The sequence below is a fragment of the Gobio gobio genome (assembly GCF_949357685.1).
Source record: "Gobio gobio genome assembly, chromosome: 18".
Taxonomy (NCBI): Eukaryota; Metazoa; Chordata; class Actinopteri; order Cypriniformes; family Gobionidae; genus Gobio; species Gobio gobio.
In genome coordinates this window covers 17,432,095-17,452,967 of record NC_137111.1, presented here as the reverse complement: position 1 = coordinate 17,452,967, position 20,873 = coordinate 17,432,095, and the positions used below count along the sequence as shown (strand labels likewise).

At 39.1% G+C, this 20,873-nt stretch overlaps 1 protein-coding gene and 1 long non-coding RNA gene across 2 annotated transcripts in view; one reads left to right on the top strand and one right to left on the bottom strand.

The window, feature by feature from the left end:
* Nucleotides 1-20,873, bottom strand: part of pcdh15a (protocadherin-related 15a) — a gene marked incomplete at both ends in the record, with an annotated part of 306,543 nt that overhangs the window by 212,479 nt on the left and 73,191 nt on the right. The gene's annotated exons all lie outside the window — the stretch shown is intronic.
* On the top strand, nucleotides 7,295-11,709 carry LOC307142175. Its single transcript, XR_013818439.1, has 6 exons — nucleotides 7,295-7,666; nucleotides 7,862-7,908; nucleotides 8,083-8,167; nucleotides 8,257-8,326; nucleotides 8,646-8,801; nucleotides 11,565-11,709. It is a non-coding gene; the product is annotated as an uncharacterized lncRNA (long non-coding RNA).

Genomic DNA, 20,873 nt, shown 5'->3' with positions numbered 1-20,873 from the left:
CTTACACTGCCCCTGCCCCTAAACCTACCCATCACAGGAGACTGTGCAGTTCACTTTCTGTGAAAAAAAACTCATTCTGTATGATTTATAAGCATTTTGAAAAGTGAGGACATGGGGAACGTCCTCATATTTCACCCTCTTTTTGTAATACCTATGTCATACCCATGTCATTATACACATTTGTGTCCTGATATTTCACAAAAACATGCCCACATGTTCACTTATTGTTTCAGTTTACTATACTGCAGTAAACAAATACTATATTTCCAAATTTCAAACCATTCATGTTTTCGTCAATCTCATCAGCACATGTTTTTTTGGAAGGCTTCTTGGCCATATGATGTCATTTAAAAAGAACATAAATGTCCTCAACATTTAGCACTATTTTGGTATACTATGTATAAAAACTAATGTAGTGATGTATTTTGCGGGATGGATTCCATAGAAACTAATCATTTCTAAATCTAAGGACGTAAACTGCTTAAAGTAGAATCTCTGATTTGTCATCTCGTAATGACAGCAATTCTGACATGACATTATTTCCGCATTATTCTAATCCTTGGGTTCACATGTCTGTTGCAAATTTGTATTATGGTATTAATAAAGAATTTTCCCTTGAATGATTCTGAGTTATGTGGCTGTGTTAAACCCTAGTGGTAAATGCTGCGCTCACACACACACACACACACACACACACACACACACACACACACACACACACACACACACACACACACACACACACACACACACACACACACACACACACACACACACACACACACACACACACACACACACACACACACACACTCACTCTGTTTACTATAATATATACAAATAGGAGAATATTATAAATATAGAATATTATGAGAATTATCATGTGGAATAATAGAATTACCAAATAATAATAATAATAATAATAATAATAATAATAATAATAATAATAATAATAATAATAATAATAATAATTCAGTAACATATTAGGGTCTATGACTGGTAAGTTTAGGGGAAAATGTACAGTATATATATATAGGGGACATGTATATGTCATGAAAACAAACAAAAATGTCACAATCCAAACTGCTTACTTTTCTTTTTAGAAAATTAGAATTGCTCAATTTATTTCCTATGATTTCAGGGTGTGCTTTCAGGAGACACATTCAGTTAGTATTGTACCTTTAAAGCCCTATTCGGATTTAACATGAGGAGGTGGGGGTAAAGTAATTTTACCTCAGGACGTCTGTAATGTTAATGGCCAATTCGCACGGGATAAGACATCTCAGTAAAACTAGCAGAAGTGGGAGGGGTAACTCGCTTTACGCACCACAGTAACCTCCTTGTCGTATGACGTTGCTTCCTGTTATCACGTGAGCAAACACGCCAACAAGAAAAACGCGAAACTGGAGAAGGGAGGAAACGCTGTGTTTAATCTCAGAATATTAAAAAAATCTTAAATAACATTTTTATATTATATGAATATTAAAAAAATATTCTAATGTAAGTGTTGTGCCTCTAATAAGTGCTTTCAATCTTGTTTTTGGTTTAAATGGTATGCGGAAAATACTGGAGGTTTGCCACAGAGTTGTCCCACCACCTACAACGCAACCGAGTGCTGTTTGAAGTGGCTCCATGCTTGCAAAACGCGCCAAAAACTACTTTTAAACAGTAAATGATGGAATTTTACCCTACATTTTTACAGCGGGTCTATTCGAACGGGATTAGTATTACCCGTGGTCATTTTTCCGGACCTTTTTACAGAAGGTAAAATCTCCGTAATCTTTACTGACATTGTCCGTAATGATTACCGAGATGGCACATTCGGACGGGACTAAAATCACAGAGAACCTCTGGTAATAATTACTTTACCCCCACCTCCCCATGTTAAACTAATCCCGTCAGAATAGGGCTTAAGATAGATAAAACTAAAAAAATATGCAAGAAACAAGCATGCTTTCTTGTGAATGAGTATTCATAGAAAGACAGACTAGCATTTACAAAGAAATTCACAGATTCACACGAGTCACCTGAGGGGGAAAGAGAGAGAGAGATTTTTGTGAAAAGGTCTTTGCGCTTTGTTGAGTATCCTCTGTCATGTGACATTAGTAAACATGAACCCCCCTGTCACACTGACCTATTAATAAGAGAGACTGATTATTGTCATTACCATAACAGTGTGTGTGTGTGTGTGTGCGTGCGTGTATGTGTGTGAGTGTGAATAATCAGACCGCAGAAACAGACCTTTTCCTTGAAGCTTCTGGTTCTGGTTTCCACCTCAGAAATGCAACCATCAACATCTTGAACTCAAGATGATGAGATCTCACCTTCGGAATTACGCAAAAGAGCGATTTGTGGAAGAGATGCTGTTTTCACAAGCATAAAAGGCTGCCAACTGCCGCCAACAGCTGTGTAGACTCATGTGCCAGCCTCTGTGTGGCTTTCACATCATGATTTGGTTAAAGTCATCCTGCTTCCAGTTATCAGCTAAATGTCAGAGTCACACCATCCATCCACAGAGAAGAAGACAAAAGCACAAAAGCAGAACAGACTGGGTGTGATGATTCTACAGTATGCAAGCCATTCTGAGGAATACCACAGTCAACATTTGGGAAAAAAAAGCAGTGAAATGTGACGCCTTCAGAAGCTGAGACAGATTTATGTACTGTAGTTCACCTAGAAATATTAGGTCAACAATGGCTTCGTTCCAACAATTTTAAATGATAAATGGCTAGTAAATTTAACAAATAATTACAATGACTCTGCAAGTAACATTAATATTAGCATGACATTTTGAAGTAGAAAGACTAAATAGTCCTTTCTAATAAAACATACTCCAATAATCTTTCATTTACTATGTATTTACTTCAGAAAATAATTGTATTTACAGTGTAGGCAGCAACAAATTAACAAAAAAAGTTATCCCATTAAGTTATGAAAAGTTATTTCTCAATGTCCTCCAAATTTTTTTGGTAACACTTTAGTTTAGGGTCCAATTCTCACTAGTTGCTTATTAGCATGCATATAACTAGGATATTGGCCGTTTATTAGTACTTATAAAGCCTATATTAATTCCTTATTCTGCATGACCATATTCTACATCCTATAATCCTACTCAATACCTAAACTTATCAACTACTGTAACAGTTCATTGTGTTTGGACTTGGTTTTCTGTTTTTACCATCACCCTGCCTGAGTTAGCTCGTTTATTTGTCACCATGGTTTCTTTGATTTGATTCGTCATTGTTTTCAGCTGTTGTCTAATTAGTTCTCTTTGTTTTCTTCCAGTATATTTCTGCCTGTGGCAAATGTGGTCTTCTCTTGTCGGTTCTCGTTAATGTTAGTTCTGAGTTTGCTTTAGGTTTTCTTTGTATTAATAAAGTTTGTTTGAATTGATCTTCTTCGACTTGCCTTGCCAGACATGACAGCGGGAACATGGCGGCAGGCCATTCTCCACTGTCTGGAAAGTGCGTATCCCCAATCCACAATCTTGCCTGTATCTGCAACCCCAGAACCCAGCCCACCACCACCCTGTGACACGGAGCAACAGCCGGAGTCACCGACAGATGGAGTGCCAGCGCCTGCCGCGATGGAGCAGCTGACACAAGGAGAAGCGGACGTGCACACCATCGCACCGGAGCCTGAGCCCTTGTCATCAGATCTGGCGTACGAGCCCGTAACAGAGGAGAGATTAGCGGAGTTCGAGGGAATAGAGGAGTTCCCTATCCACAACCTCGAAGCAGTGTGTGAGTGCATACTGGACTGGGAGATAGATACGTTGGTCCCACCCCCTCCCTTCCACCACCACTTCTAGTTCCAGCCTTGTCTTCGTCATCTCCTGTCTGCTCTGTTGTTCACCCTTCACCTCCTCACTGCATTGGGGATTCACCTGGGGATTCCAATGAGCCATTCTCAACTGGGCTGGGGAATTCCCTGGCTCTGCCTCCGGCCGCTGTCCCCGCCACACCACCTCGGCCCATCGCCCTAGCTCCTCCATGGCTACCCCTCTCTCTTTCAGCTCCACTGTCGACCATCGGGCCAGCGTCATCACCGGGCTCTTCTCTTTGTTTTATTCCAGTATATATCTGCCCGTGGTTCAGTCTTCTGTTGTCGGTTCTAGTTAATGTTAGTTCTGAGTTTGGTTTAGGTTTTCTTTGTAAAAAAAATCTTCTTCGTCTTGCCTTCTGCCTGTACCATGCAGAGAAGATGTGACAACTACCTTACTAACTATTAATAAGCAGTAATTATGAATTTATTAAGGTAAAAGTCATACTTAATAGCTGTTTCATAGTGCTAATTGTACCCTAATCTTTTTTTCTTGGTTATATGAATTTTAAAGGAGATATATAATACAGGTGCTGGTCATATAATTAGAATATAATCAAAAAGTTCATTTATTTCACTAATTCCATTCAAAAAGGGAAAGTTGTATATTATATTCATTCATTACACACAGACTGATATATTTCAAATGTTTATTTCTTTTAATTTTGATGATTATAACTGACAACTAAGGAAAATCCCAAATTCAGTATCTCAGAAAATTAGAATATTACTTAAGACCAATACAAAGAAAGGATTTTTAGAAATCTTGGCCAACTGAAAAGTATGAACATGAAAAGTGTGAGCATGTACAGCACTCAATACTTAGTTGGGGTTCCTTTTGCCTGAATTACTGCAGCAATGCGGCGTGGCATGGAGTCGATCAGTCTGTGGCACTGCTCAGGTGTTATGAGAGCCCAGGTTGCTCTGATAGTGACCTTCAGCTCTTCTGCATTGTTGGGTCTGGCATATCGCATCTTCCTCTTCACAATACCCCATAGATTTTCTATGGGGTTAAGGTCAGGCGAGTTTGCTGGCCAATTAATAACAGGGATACCATGGTCCTTAAACCAGGTACTGGTTGCTTTGGCACTGTGTGCAGGTGCTAAGTCCTGTTGGAAAATGAAATCTGCGTCTCCATAAATTTGGTCAGCAGCAGGAAGCATGAAGTACTCTAAAACTTCCTGGTATACGGCTGCGTTGACCTTGGACCTCAGAAAACACAGTGGACCAACACCAGCAGATGACATCGCACCCCATCACTGACTGGAAACTTTACACTGGACCTCAAGCATCGTGGATTGTGTGCCTCTCCTCTCTTCCTCCAGACTCTGGGACCCTGATTTACAAAGGAAATGCTAAATTTACTTTTTAACTTTGGACCACTCAGCAGCAGTCCAGTCCTTTTTGTCTTTAGCCCAGGCGAGACGCTTCTGACATTGTCTGTGTTCAAGAGTGGCTTGACACAAGGAATACGACAGCTGAAACCCATGTCTTGCATACGTCTGTGCGTAGTGGAGTCCAGCTGCAGTCCACTCTTTGTGAATCTCCCCCAAATTTTTGAATGGGTTTTGTTTCACAATCCTTTCCAGGGTGTGGTTATCCCTATTGCTTGTACACTTTTTTCTACCACATCTTTTCCTTCCCTTCGCCTCTCTATTAATGTGCTTGGACACAGAGCTCTGTGAACAGCCAGCCTCTTTTGCAATGACCTTTTGTGTCTTGCCCTCCTTGTGCAAGGTGTCAATGGTCGTCTTTTGGACAACTGTCAAGTCAGCAGTCTTCCCCATGATTGTGTAGCCTACAGAACTAGACTAAGAGACCATTTAAAGGCCTTTGCAGGTGTTTTGATTTCATTAGCTGATTAGAGTGTGGCACCAGGTGTCTTCAATATTGAACCTTTTCACAATATTCTGATTTTCTGAGATACTGAATTTGGGATTTTCCTTAGTTGTCAGTTATAATCATCAAAATTAAAAGAAATAAACATTTTAAATATATCAGTCTATGTGTAATGAAATAATATAATATACAAGTTTCACTTTTTGAATGGAATTAGTGAAATAAAACAACTTTTTTGATGATATTCTAATTAAATGACCAGCACCTGTAGTTGTATTGACATTACTGGAATAAGGTTTGTTCCTAACTTTGAGAGAACCTTGCCAGAATGTTAGCCAAAGTTCTGAGAATTTTCCCTGTTAGCTGGGTATGACCTGACTCATGCTTGAGTAGAGTTTGAATTGAGCATATTGCTAAGCTCTAATAAGTATACAAACACAGTACAAACAATATTGGGTTAAATAATACAAATAATGCATGTTTTATGGGATTGCCTTCTCCATGAAAGACAAATGTAATGCTGCCTTAGATAAAGGTACCTTTTAGAACAGCATTCGTGCTGAGAAAGCCATGTTGCGTACATAGGTGGCTCAATAGATTCTGGAACACAGCTATAGACGTGAATGATTTTTACAAGCCCAATAAGTAGCTACTCAATCAGCAGATGGATGGAGTTATCTCAGTGTGATTGAGTGGAGCTTGTTTTTCATTTGTTTTCGGGAGACGTTTTTAATTTTGGGAGGTTGTGCAGGTCTAATAAGGGTTGATTAGAGAGGACAGGACGAATCAGTCAGACCCGAGACAATTTAATGAAAGTAAAGATCTACAGCACAAACCAATATCTACCGCTCACTGAGGAGGAGATCCAGGAAAAAAAACTGTTCCTGTCTTGAACAACTAGGGATGAAATACAAGTGACTAAATTGTTATCTGCCAGTATTAGAATTACTTAAATGATCAGCATTTGTGTGATTAGACCCATATTGCATTCAGATAATATCATAATAGCATTACAGCTTATTATGTGGCTAACTGGAATACATGCCATGATTGACCAATCAGAATCATTTTGGTGGTCAAATATACACTACTAAGTAAAAAAAAAGTTAATAAATAAATAAATAAATAAATAAATAAACGAAAGTAACTCAGTTTAAATGCACTAAACTGATCAATAGTGACAATCAGTGTCAGTGTATGTGTGTGTGTGTGTGTGTGTATCAGACTTATTTTTTTTTTACCCCCAATTCAAACAGTTTGCTCATTTTCTATGCCAAAGTAGTAAAAAATTTATATTAAAGGTCCTGTTCTTCGTGATCCCATTTTTCAAACTTTAGTTAGTGTGTAATGTTGCTGTTAGAGCATTTATAATACCTGTAAAATTATAAAGCTCAAAGTTCAATGCCAAGCGAGATATTTTATTTAACAGAAGTTCCCTTTCAAAGCCTACAGCGAACGGCTGGTTAGGACTACATCCTGGTATTTCCTGCACTGTAACCCTATACTGTAAATTTACAGGGAATTTCTCACAGTATTGTACTGTATTTCCATAAAGCAGTAATATACTGTATCTTTTACAGCACATCTGTGAATATACAGCACTTTTCTGTATTCAGCCCGCTAAATTCATAATACAGTATCACACTGTAAAGACATTGAATTGTGGGATTGATTTCTTTCGCGCTCATTTAAGATCAGATGCGAACAGAACAGACAGCAAACTCAACTTGTCAGCGGCACTCAACTGAACAGAATCATTAATCCTGTAATCATGTTTAAACCCGTGTATATCTCTGAATATGTGAGCAGTTTTTACGTTTTTTTGTGTGCTTTGGTTGAATCAGTTCGCGTTTCAAACCATTACGTTAGTTGCCTGTGACGCAGCAGAAAATGGAGGACGTTTAACATTACATGAAGACGGGAGGAAAAATGTGTCATCTGTAGAAGACGATGAGGAGTTTAGAGCTTAAGAAGATGGAAAATTGTTCGACTCAGCATTGATACGGTAAGCCAACTACGTTTTGCGTTCACATTTTGACATTGTTTACACGAATGGTTTGATTTTGAGAACGTGATTTGTTACCGCGCAAATAATCTGTTCTCACCTCTTTACCAAGATAAGTTAATGCAATATTTCACATAATTTTCACAACATTTGTGTGACCTGCTTTTGATCCCTATTTTCTTCCCTCCGTTTCAGGCTTGTATTATAAACCGAAGACGGTCCAGTGCATGTAAACAAGCAACGTAAGTGCTTAGTAAGCAAGTTCACATCAGTGCTAGTTATAGTTTGTAAACAAAAATGCTATGGTTTAAGTTCTGTGATCGTGCTTTTGAATCATTGTCAGCATTTTGCCAGCACATGAAAATCCATAGTCATGTTCCTAATACTTCTTTCAAATGTGATATTCCATAATTTAGTTTTTCGAAAGCAAACCAACCAACGATGACGTTCGGAGCATACTCTCCAGAGGAGAAGTCAGATGGTGTTATCCTTCAAGCAGATGTAAGTAAGGATTATTCAACAAATCTCATTCATCTGTAATGTTTTATGTTTACTCATATTTGTGCTGTCCTTTTTAAAAATTGTTTCAGGAATTTGCAAATCCATCTGATGTCCAACAAACTGTACATTTGCCAGAGAGTCCACGCCTTATATTTCTTGGTATGTAAAAATTAAAGTGGTAGTTTCACCCTAAATTGAAAAGCAAGTTATCATTTACTCACCCCACTGCAATTTATTTTTTTATTCATTAATATTTTTTTGTTGTTTCCAGTCCAGATGTCTATTAAATGCTTCTTCATGTAAGAATTTTTAGATAAGTTAAGTATTGTCTTGTTTTCTGAAAAAAAAAAAAAAAAAACATTAAGTGAGTTTATGCTTAAAAGCATCAGAGTTCTTTTAATAGTTATGCAGAACTGTGAATAGACAACTACATAGAACATTCTTTTAATTATTCATTTATTTTATTTTTCATTTACAGGTCAATCTCTGAGCAACCAGCGCTGGATGTCAAGTTGTGTGTGAAGGAGCACAGCCCAACTTCATCACTGGCCTGGCAGCGCTGTTTGTCTCCTTCTATAACATCAACTTGCAGTACAAGGAAGAGGCCAGCATGCACCCTTGAGTTTGTTCAGAGGTTTGTCATTAGCATATTTGCCATTAATATATTTTAGATTGAATTGTCACTAACCTCATCTTGACAGCATATGTTAAGGACTTCATTTTTTGTTCACAAACGTTTTGTACAGCTGACTACAGGGATGAACAACATGGCCCTGGTTTCACAGACAGGGCTTATTTTAAAGGGATTGTTCACCCAAAAATTTAAATCCACCCATGTTTTACTCACCCTTAAAGGGTCAGTTCACCCAAAAAAATGAAAATTCTGTCATCATTTACTTGCCCTCAAGTTGTTCCAAACCTGTATGAGTTTCTTTGTTCTTCTGAACACAAAAGAAGATATTTTGAAGAATGTTTAATCAAGCAGAGCAACCATTGACTTCCATTTTAGGGGAAAAAATACTATGGTTGTCAATGTTTGCTCTATCTGCTTGGTTACAAACATTCTTTAAAATATATTATTTTGTGTTCAGCAGAACAAAGAAACTCATACAGGTTTGGAACAACTTGAGGGCGAGTAAATAATGAAAGAGTTTTCATTTTTGGGTGAACTAACCCTTTAAAGAGCACCTATCATGGCATTTAAAATGTTCCAAATATTGTTTTAGAAGTCCCCAACAACAGTTTTGCATGCATGCAATGACAAAAAAGACTTTAGTTTTCTTATAATATGCATTTATTTTGACCTGTTTTGACAGCGATTCTCAAATGATTCCATTAGTGATTCACTTTTCAAAACCCCGCCTTTACGTGATGCTAATCTGCGGTGATTGGTCCGATGACCCAGTCAGTTGTGATTGGTATAGTCTGTGCAGATATTCTCGGAAACGGAACGCCCATCAAAGTCTTATAATGACAGTAATTTGTTAATGTGTCAGGAGTTATGAATATGAAAACCGCGTCTGTACCGTTTGATTGTAATATGAGCCTCAGCTGATCTCATTCATAAAAAAACTCCTCTATTCTCCTCACGAAGACTCGCGACAAATCAACATCCCTCAGGGCTTTTAGTTCAAAAGTGTGCAGATGAGGAGACATATTGATAGATTCTCATATGTCTGTGTCAAATTTCTAAACAGAGGAGTATTTTTTATTCAATACTTCCTCAAAATGGGCAGAAATAGCCTAATCATGAGCGATTGAGTCTCTTATGTGTTGTTTTCAATTCATACTGGCAGCCGGAGGGCGCTCTGTGCACATGTAATCCATGTATGGTACAGACAGACGAAGAAGAACCATGTGCCATAATAAAAGTCCATAATAAAAGCTTCCTGAGATCGCGAAACATACATTTGACGACTAATAATAAACACTCAATCGCGACGATTTATGGTTTGTCTTCAAGCCACTTAGTCTTCAAATGCTCATCCTTGAGCAGATGAAAAAAGTTTGCTTTTGAGTCGCACTTCAGAACACAGCGTCTCGTCGCCATGATGTTTTCTAGTTTTCACTGGCGTCTTGGAGCGCAATAAGTGGGCGTATCGTATTCAAATAACTTGACAAGTTGACGTCATCTAGTCAGAGAAAAAGCTTCGGTCTTCTAACGATTCTTAAAAATGACTCCGAGTCGACTCTTACTTTTGAAAGAAAATAACTATATATACGGTGCACTGTCATATTTCAAGCTATCACAGGATGTTTTTGTTCACTTAGATCTATGTTACACACTACATGAAAGGTAAATTTCAAAATTCCATGATAGGTGCTCTTTAAGTCATCCGGTGTGTAAATGACTTTCTACTTTCAGAGAAACACAATCGGAGTTAAATTAAATAATGTCCTGCAAATCCAAGCTTTATAATGGCAGTGAATGGCTGGTTCAGAGTTGAAGTCCCAAAACAGTGCATTAATTTATTATAAAAGTGCTCCGGGGGTTAATAAATCGACATGCCTTGTGGGTCAAAGTTCACTCTTTTGGCGCAAATCAATGTTTAGGGTAGTCTGCATGATGCAAGTTATTACAGTTAATAATGTTTTAAATATGTATATTTTTCTTACACAAATGCATCAATTCATTTAGAAACCCTTTATTAACCCCCGAAGCTGTCTGGATTACTTAAATATTGGATGGATGCACTGTTTTAGGTCATCAACTTTAAACCAGCCATTCACTGCCATTATAAAGCTGGTAAGAGCCAGAACATTATTTAATATAACTTCTATTGTACTCGTCTAAAAGAAAAAAGTCATATACACATAGGATGGCTTGAGGGTGAGTAAATCATGGGCTAATTTTCATTTTTGACTGACCTATCCTTTTATGCCAGGTGTAGACCTTAGTAAAAGTAGGGTATTTAAGCACCTTTTATAAAAATGTCATTTTTTTTTAATTACTGGTGTGCATCTTGAGACAAAACAATGGCACGGACATTTTAAGATATGTCAGTGCAAGTTGTGTTCAGTTAAGACCGCTCAAACACACATTTTAAATGATGTTTAACATTATCACGTAGTCTTGCAATTGAGTTAAGTTAAGTATTGAAGTCATAAGGGATTCTGGCAATGTGCTGCATTTATGGCTGCATTTCCAATGATACTTAGATGGGACCTGATTAACGACCTGATGAGGGGATGATATTGTTAAGCTGTGCAGTGTAACCAGTGAAGAATTTTTTTTTTAATTGATCACAACATTCAACATTGCATCTTTTCATGTTGTTTAATTTTATCCAAACAGACTAGTCGTTAAAACAGATAGCTGGTGACTTTCTGTCTGTCTTTCTGTCTGTAACATTTAATCTATACATTTAATAATTTTTTCTTCTTCTGTTTTTTTTAGACGTTTTCTTGACATCAATCCAGAACGTGGATCAAAAACAAAGAAAGGAAAAGTAACTTCAAAGAAAACTGGCCATGTTGTGCCAAAAAAGAACATTTCAGGCAATTTTATCTTAATCTTTTTTTTTTTAATAAATGTTTCAAACCCCAAAGAATGTTGTTTTCTATTTCCTATTGTGACTACTGTTATGAAACTCTAAAGTATAATATTTCTAATTATGTATTTATGTAGAGAACAGTTTAATACTGTAAAATTATGTGATATTACAGTAGGATACAGTATTTGATAATTACAGCACAGTACTGTAAATGCTGTTTACAGTAGCTGTCCTGTAAAAATACAGTAAGTGGCTGGCAACCCAGCTGCCAGTATTTTACTGTAAATTTACAGCATAAAATTTTACAGTACAGTACTGTAAATACTGTTTACAGAAGTTGTTCTGTAAAAATACAGTAAGTGGCTGGCAACCCAGCTGCCAGTATTTTACTGTAAATTTACAGCGAAAAGTTTTACAGTGTGCTTTAATTACGTCAGTAGAGCAGTATGTCGACTAACCTCCGCCCACAAGAACACGCGAAAAAGGGGGCGTGGTCTTGTTGCTCCCGCGTGGAGAATAGGAAGTGTTGCGTTCGGTTGCGTTCGTATAGTTTGTTTGTTGCCATGTCGTCGAGACGCTGTTATTTTCATCCCGGAGTCAAGTCACCTTTGTTTGGCTTTCCCAGGGACGCTGTACTTAGAGATCATTGAGCGCATGCATCCCCGTTATGGTGAGAGGCGTGACCTTTCCGGTAACGTGCGCTCTGCGTGCCCTAAGCTGCTGTCGAATCACAACACGGGAACCGCTGGCACAATCAGAACTCGTTACGTATTTCTGAAGGAGGGACTTCATAGAACAGGGAAATCTTTCAAGCCGTTTTGAGGACAGTGAAAACAGCAGTATACAGATAAGTAAATTGTGTGAAAAATACTGTGTTTTTTTACACGCGAAACATGAACACATGTTATATTGCACACTGTAAACACAATCAAAGCTTAAAAAAAACCACGAAAAACGGGACCTTTAAACGCTAGATTATATTAAACTCAATGTTTGGTTTTAGTCTAAAAATGGCATTACATTCTATATTGGAAACATTCTATATAAAAACAACAACAACAAACAAAACAGTTATTAATAGATTCATAATACCTGCATCGGCCAAATTTCTAATGATGTTCATACCTAACAGAAACTACAAAGTTGGATGCAAATGCAGTGCCACTTATATATTTGGATGTGTTTTGTTCAGAAGTGAGATCTGGTCTTCTTTTTAACATAAAGAGGAGATTCAAAAGTCCAAAACTCCGGAAATAAACTCTTTGAGAATAAAGAGGAACGGAAATAACAGCAGAGCAGGAGGAGAGAGGTGTTCTCCTGCCAGCAGAGAGATATCAATCAGGCCTTCATCCAGGACCTGGCAGGGGCCACTGAAGACACACACACACACACACACACACACACACACACACACACACACACACACACACACACACACACACACACACACACACACACACACACACACACACACACACACACACACACACACACACACACACTCTTGAATATGTTGTTTATGGGGACTCTCCATAGGCGTAATGTTTTTATACTGTACAAACTGTATATTCTATTCCCCTACACTAACCCTAACACTAAACCTCTACCCATCACAGAGAACTTTCTGCATTTGTTGAATTTCACAGTTAAGTATTTTTTTAAGCCATTTGATTTACGAGTTATTATACATGTGTCCTCATAAACCACATATACCTAACACACACACAAATACACATGAGTCCACTATGTGTCAGACTCCTATGCTGTTGACGTAGTAAAAACAGTGCAGCACTTCCGGGTTCTACGGCAGAATGGCGCCTCATTATTGACCAGCTCCTGCATCAGCATCACATGCTTACATCGTGGTGCTCATGTAAACAGCGCCAATGGTGAGATGGCGTTCTGACATAGAACCTGGAAGCGCTGCACTGTGTTAATGACGTCAACAGCATAGAAGTCTGACAGAAATGGTTGAATAAAGTCGTTATTTTTGTTTTGTTTTTGCGCACAAAAAGTATTCTCATCGCATCATCACATTAAGGTTGAACTACTGTAGTCACATGGACTGTTTTAACAATGTCTTTACTACCTTTCTGGGCCTTGAAAGTATCAATGACGTTGCTGCCTATGGATGGTTTAGAAACCTTTTGCATTTCATCAAAATTATTTTAATTCGTTTTCTGAAGATGAACAAAGGTCTTATGGGCTTGGAACGACATGAGGGTGAGTAATTAATGACAGAAGTTTCATTTTTGGGTGAACTAACCCTTTAAAAACACGAGATATATAATAGTTGCTATAGTATTGCAGTTACTATAGTAAGCAATAGTAACTGCAGAGCCGCATTGCTGATAAATTGAAAAGAAGGCAGGGTCTCATGAGATGCACAACAATGATGGGATGTTTGTCTATCAGATGTTTACATAGAAAAACAGTTCAAAGCAGCAGAACTGACAGAGCTTTATGACTGGCCCAAAGCAGACTTCTTACGTCAGTGTATTCATGCTCATACTGGAAATTGTCATTCTTTGTTCACACACAGCATCATACCAGTAAGTAATACCATCTCATACTGGTAAATTGCCAGAGCTAATGTATTTTTGAAAAGCATTTTTAATTACCGTTAATTTACCAGTAAAGACTGTATGTGTGAAGGGGGCTGCTGAAGACTGGAGCAATGGCTGCTGAAAATTCTGATTTGCCATCAAAGGAATGAATTACAATTTAAAATAAATTCAATAGAAAACAGTTATTTTAAAGGGGTCATGAACTGAGAAATCACATTTTCCTTGAGTTTTTGACATATAAGAGGTCATCATATAAGAATATCCTGTAAGTTTCAGAACTGAAAACTTCCTTGCTAGTCTTAAAAACTATGGTGAATGACTCGTTGTGGAATGTGCCTTTACGTGAAATCCCGCCTCTGCAGAAGAAAATCAATGCCTTCATCATTGCAACTTTGGCACCACCCTCTAGCATGTTAGTGAGATGACTAGGAGAGAATAGCGGTACAGGATGGACTACAAATATCATTACCTTCCAAAGGATCCTAATGCTAGGAAAGTGCTTATTTATTTTCAACAATGTGAATGTCTCAGTTGAGCATTATTTCTTTGTATGCAGTACATTTTACTGTGGATTCTTTGGTAAATCAGTCGCCATTTCCGCACAGGATTTGCAAACAGACTTTTACAATATGAACTGAACAGTAATACAACAACATGTAAGTAATGTTGATTCTAATGCATGATCTGTGACCAATGATTTTTGATATGTAATGATTCATGTACATTCAGATGTTCTTTGTCTATGTGTTAGGAAATCAAACCAGTGACTAAACGGTCAACTTCACACTATTTTTCTTAGTAGGTTGAAAATAAACTGTGATGAAATTATATATAGAAAGTGATCAAAGAACGCTCACTTTACAATCGCTGGAGCTGTCAATCAAACTTTCGTGAGAGTGCAGCATTCGTGCGAGTACAGAAATTGAGTTACAATGACGAGTTTACTGCATTCATGCGCTCAACATGTCTGTAATAAGCTACACTGCTCATTAATGCAACCTTTCAATGCATGATCTAAATATAATCCTATAGATATAAATATAATGCTATTATATAATCAACACGTTTCACAATTAGTTAACCTTTAGAGCTGTAATAGTTAAAATGTGCTAAAAGTTTTTGACAGAGTTCCACATGTAATACTTGTGAAATAATACTTATTTCATATGCACATATGTCAGCCAAACACAGCAGTGGGCGTTTACACTAAAGTCTCACAGCAAACACGCCCCTTAAAGGGTTAGTTCACCCAAAAATGAAAATTCTGTCATTAATTACTCACCCTCATGTCGTTGGACACCCGTAAGACCTCCGTTCATATTCGGAACAGAAATGAAGATATTTTAGTTGAAAGCTGATGGCTGAGAAAGGCTTCAGACAGGCCTCCATTGGCATTCAGTACATTGACACTTCCAAGATCCATGAAAGGCACTTAAAACGTCGTTACAAAGTCCATCTCACCACAGTGGCTCTACAATAATTTTACGATGCGACGACAATAGTTTTTGTGCGCAAAAAAAAATCAAAATAACAGCTTTAACCTACTTGTTCTCGACTTCCGTGTGTGCCTCCACGACGCATGCGCGAGAATATGATGTAGCGCCGGCGTTCGGGAATCCATGAAATACACACTTTAACCCCATTTTGAGAACTACGGCGAGACCTAAAGCACGATCAATGTAGAATCCAACAGCTTAGACACGCGCGTCTTCCTCTGCTCGTAAACAAATCGCTTCTGGGTCATCTGTCCGAGCGCCGGATCTGCGTCATATTCTCGCGCATGCGTCGTGGAGGCATACACGGTAGTCAAGAACAAGTTGGTTAAAGCCAATGTCAATGGAATGCCAATGGAGGCCTGTCTGAAGCCTTTCTCAGCCATCAGCTTTCAACAAAAATATCTTCATTTGTGTTCCAAATATGAACGGAGGTCTTACGGGTGTCCAACGACATGAAGGTGAGTAATTAATGACAGCATTTTCATTTTTAGGTGAACTAACCCTTTAAAACAGTGTTCAAATCAGAGGGCTAAAATCAGGTATAGAAAAAATGCCCTTTATTTCTTAATTATGACAATTTTGATGTAAAAATAATAAAAACATAAGTGCACCCCAGGAAACGTTATAAAACAATGTAGTTCATGACACCTTTAAATTGTGATATATTTCACTATATAACTGTTTTTACTGTATTTTTGATTAGCCTTGGTGAGCATAAGACACTTCTTTCAGAAACATAAAATAAAACTAGTAGTATATATATACTCCAGTATTTGGGCCTTGTGGGAAATTTGTTTTCAGTGAGGAGAAGAAGTCTCATGTGAAGTCGCCAGCTCAAACAGGGTTAGCAAGGCTGATGTTTCAATATTGCTCATTTAAACGCTAGTTGCTAGGCAACCATACATCCCTTCCATCCCAAAATTACACAAAATACAATTAGCCACACACTCTTCATGCATGCAAAGTTTGGTGAGTGTACATCATAGGGATCAAACGTTATAGCTGTTCAAAGTGAGGAAGAAATAACATTTTTTTATTATAAAGCAGGAGAGAAGCAAATTAATATAGAAGATGATGGATTCCAAATTGTTCAAATAAATACATTCTTTAAGAATCACAAAACATAAATTCTCCAACACCGTGTACACTCCAGTGTTGTTCATATGCATGGCATCAATGATGACATAAACACACAAATATGGACCAGAACTAAACACTGCTGATGCAATGCAAGTAAATAATGAGGATGAAAAATACTTATTATGATCTCACTCTATACAGACAGAAAGGGCTTATGTTGAGACAATTTTGCCATTCATTTGTTTATAAGCAACTGAAAAAAAGCACAAATGTCAGAGCATGTCAAAACCTCTAAAGGGCCCCAAAACAGCTCAGACTTCAGAGGGTTAAGAGACTAATGCAGAGGTCACACTGCACCATTTTAGCCCTGGTTTTCACAAAATCAACAGATTTTGCGAAATCACAGACAAATGCCTGAAATCGCCTGAAGCAAATCAGTGCTAGTTCACGAGTGACAATCACGCAGTGTGCATTATAAAACACACAATCTGAGAGAATCGCTGATGCGTCACCGACACCCATGGTATTTGCCATGATAAATATCTGGACCTGTCAGCGAACCTGTTGTTCAACTACAATTTGCGGACTTAAAGGTGTTTTAAGATTTAAGACATTGCTTTACCATCTCCATCAACTAATAATAGTTGTAATTGTAATTTCTAACAAAGAGATTTCCCTCTTTGCTTCTAGTCTGTGAGTAACAATACATACTGCAATACAGTTTGTACAGCAAGTGTGGGTTATTTACTGGAAAATAAATACTAAACATAAGTGTCTCCATGCAGGACTATGAGCCATCTTTCTGTCTTTATATCCCTACAAAGACCAACACTGTCGGCTGTATCCTCTATAATCTCAGGTATAAATTCTATACAATTGCTTTGATAGAGGGAAACAAGCTACATTTCTAGCTTGAACATTATTTATTCTTCAGACATTCTACTTTAAATGCAACAAGTATCGTCTGTATGCAAAGTGACTCAAATTTGGTTTTCAACTAGGGGTGTAACAATACCCTCATGTCACAATTCGATACATATCACTATACTGAATTCACGATACAATATTATTGCGATAATCCAAGACATGGTAAAAGGTTAACAAGAATGTTACTGTTGATTAAAATGCTAAATTTGGTATTACATTGGGGGTGGAAATAGGTTTGGACTGGTGCTGGTAACCCAATGCACAGGGCAGTGATGACACCAGAATGAAAGTATTCATGATTCTGAAGCTGAAAATACAGAATTAGTTTACACTAATATGCTTGCACTCTGTCACTGACTAGATATAATTTAAAATAATGTATGCCAATTTTTACTGGTAACATAAGACTTTTGGCATTGACCCATAGATATTCCCCCATTGCATTATTATACATTTTATCCAACAGCATATCTAGTAGTTTAATGTAGTACTGACACAAACTCTGTGAACTTGAATTTTTCTCACACAGTAATTTTAATTTTAGGGAAACAATTTGGGTACACAAGATTGTTATTGTTACACCACTATTTTCAACCATTGAAAAAGGGTAAAATTCAACAATTTGGACATAGAGTTCCATTAAGATCCCCATATCTATGGGATCGAACCATAAAGGGCCTTGAAAATGAAAATTTCAAAAGAAAAGTTTGTTAAGAACCAGAATCTAAAATCATACTGAGATAGCTTTAATACTATTTGAACTACTCCAACTACTTTGGAAAAACACTCAGACAGGTATGTTCTATGCAATTGTCTTGACAGAAAAAAAAATTAGATACATTTCTAGTTTCAACTAGAGGTCTACACGGGTCCAAAAATTCATGCCCGAACCCGAAGAGACCCGTAATGTGTTACACGGAACCAACCCGAACCCATCTATTATTTCAAAAGCTGGACCCAGACCCGTGCAAATCGGAGAAATCCCAAAAATGTAGTACTCAGAACTGACCAGGACCCGTATATTATTGATAGCTGGAACCGAACCTGGCGGGAAGACACAGACCCGACTGGACCCGATTGTCTCATATTCAACAATAAACTGCTATTAACAAGTCAATAAACAAGTTGCGAAAAAATATAACTTTTGGTCTCAGCCTACCTAAAGCCGTCGTCTCCCTTCCTTGTACCTGATTGTGATGCACAATCCTTGCCAAGAAAAAAGGTATGTTATTCCTCTCTTGTTATTCCAAACATGCTTAATTCACTCATCATTTCAGCTGTAAAAGTCCACTTTATGTTACGGTGACGGATGACAAATGCGACTTTTCGACTCGAGTTAACTTGCATAATAACTTTGACTGTTTGCCCTATTTAACTAATAACGATTGCTTGTTCGGTGCCATGGCCACGTACGTTAGCATTATTTATTTGCTATAATCTCTGTGAGTTGAGTCTAAACTTTAAGATTAAACAAGATGGTTCATTCATATTATTATTAAAGTCATTACAGTCACTGCGGAAGCTCGGGTTTCCATAGAAACATGATTCGCGCTTGAGAGCGCACTTGCGTGTTAGTTGGAGCAACCTGTAAAATGAGCTTCTTTATGCAATTTGAGCGTCATAGAAAACGTCTCGGGTTATGACTATAACCCTTGTTCCCCGAGAAGGGGAACGAGACACTGCGTCATCGTGACGACACTTTGGGGAACGCCCCTCGCGTAAAGCGTCTGAAGAAACTGTAAAATCAGCCCAATCCGATTGGTGTTGCGTGATGACGTCGTATGTGACGGCATACCCGGAAGATACAAAGAGACGTCTGAACGAAACAGAGATAGCGTTCTTTGCGATGAAGCGAGCGCTCTGATGATTGGGTGGACACGAGACGCAGTGTCTCGTTCCCCTTCTCGGGGAACAAGGGTTATAGTCATAACCCGAGACGTTCCCCTTCGAGGGAACTCGAACTGCGTCATCGTGACGACACTTTGGGGAACGAGTACCAACTATCCCGCACCAATCATACCCACCCCAGTGTGAAGCTGGAACCAGGCACAACTAGGGGGCGAGCACTCTCGCGCCAGGCGTCTCAGGGAGATGCAGACTATAAAAACGAATGAAGGTGTGAGGAGTGGCCCACCCAGCTGCCTCGCAGATGTCTAGCATAGAGGCCCCAGAAAGGAGGGCTACCGAGGAGGCCATGCTCCTGGTAGAATGGGTCCTCACGGCTAAGGGTGAAGGCAGGTTGCGCACCCGATAAGCCATGGCTATAGCCTGGACAATCCAGTTACTAATCGTCTGCTTTGACGCAGGCAGCCCTTTCTTGGGTGAACCAAAACACACCAACAGCTGGTCTGACTTTCTCCACTGAGCAGACTTCTCCAGATAAATCCTCAATGCCCGCACGGGGCAGAGGAGGTGAAGTCTGCTCTCTTCCGCCGTCACGTGAGGTGGAGGATGGAATGCCTGGAGAACCACTGACCTTGCCCTGTTAGATGGCACCTTGGGCACGTAGCCCTGGCTGGGATGCAAGATGGCTTTAACCATGCCAGGGGCAAACTCCAGGCAAGTCGGCGTGATAGCCAAGGCCTGGAGGTCCCCCACTCTCCTCAGAGAAGTGATAGCAAGGAAAAAAGCCACCTTGAAGGTCAGTATTCTTGCCTCAGCCGACTCCGGCGGCTCAAAGGGGGCCTCAGCCAAACCCTCGAGCACCACCGCCAGGTCCCAGGTTGGGACCCTGGAATGAGCCGCAGGCCTCATCCTCCGAGCCCCACGGAGGAATCGTACAACCAGATAGTGCCTTCCCAACGGCCCATCACTTAGAGGTGCGTGGAAAGCCCAAATGGCAGCCACATACGCCTTAAGTGTGGACGGGGAAAGACCGGCGGAGAAGCGGTCTTGACGGAACTCCAGCACTGAAGCCACCGGGCAGATAACTGGGTTCACCTCCCGCTCTCTACGCCAAGTGGAAAACCTTCCACTTCAGGCTGTACAACCTCCTGCTGGAAGGAGCTCTGGAGCTGAGTAGGGTCTCTACGACATCCGCAGACAGGCCCTCTACTAGGTACTGGGCCCCCTCAAGGGCCAGACCCAGTGACCCCACACCTCTGGCCGGGGGTAGGCTTAAATCGTGCCCTCGGCCTGAGAT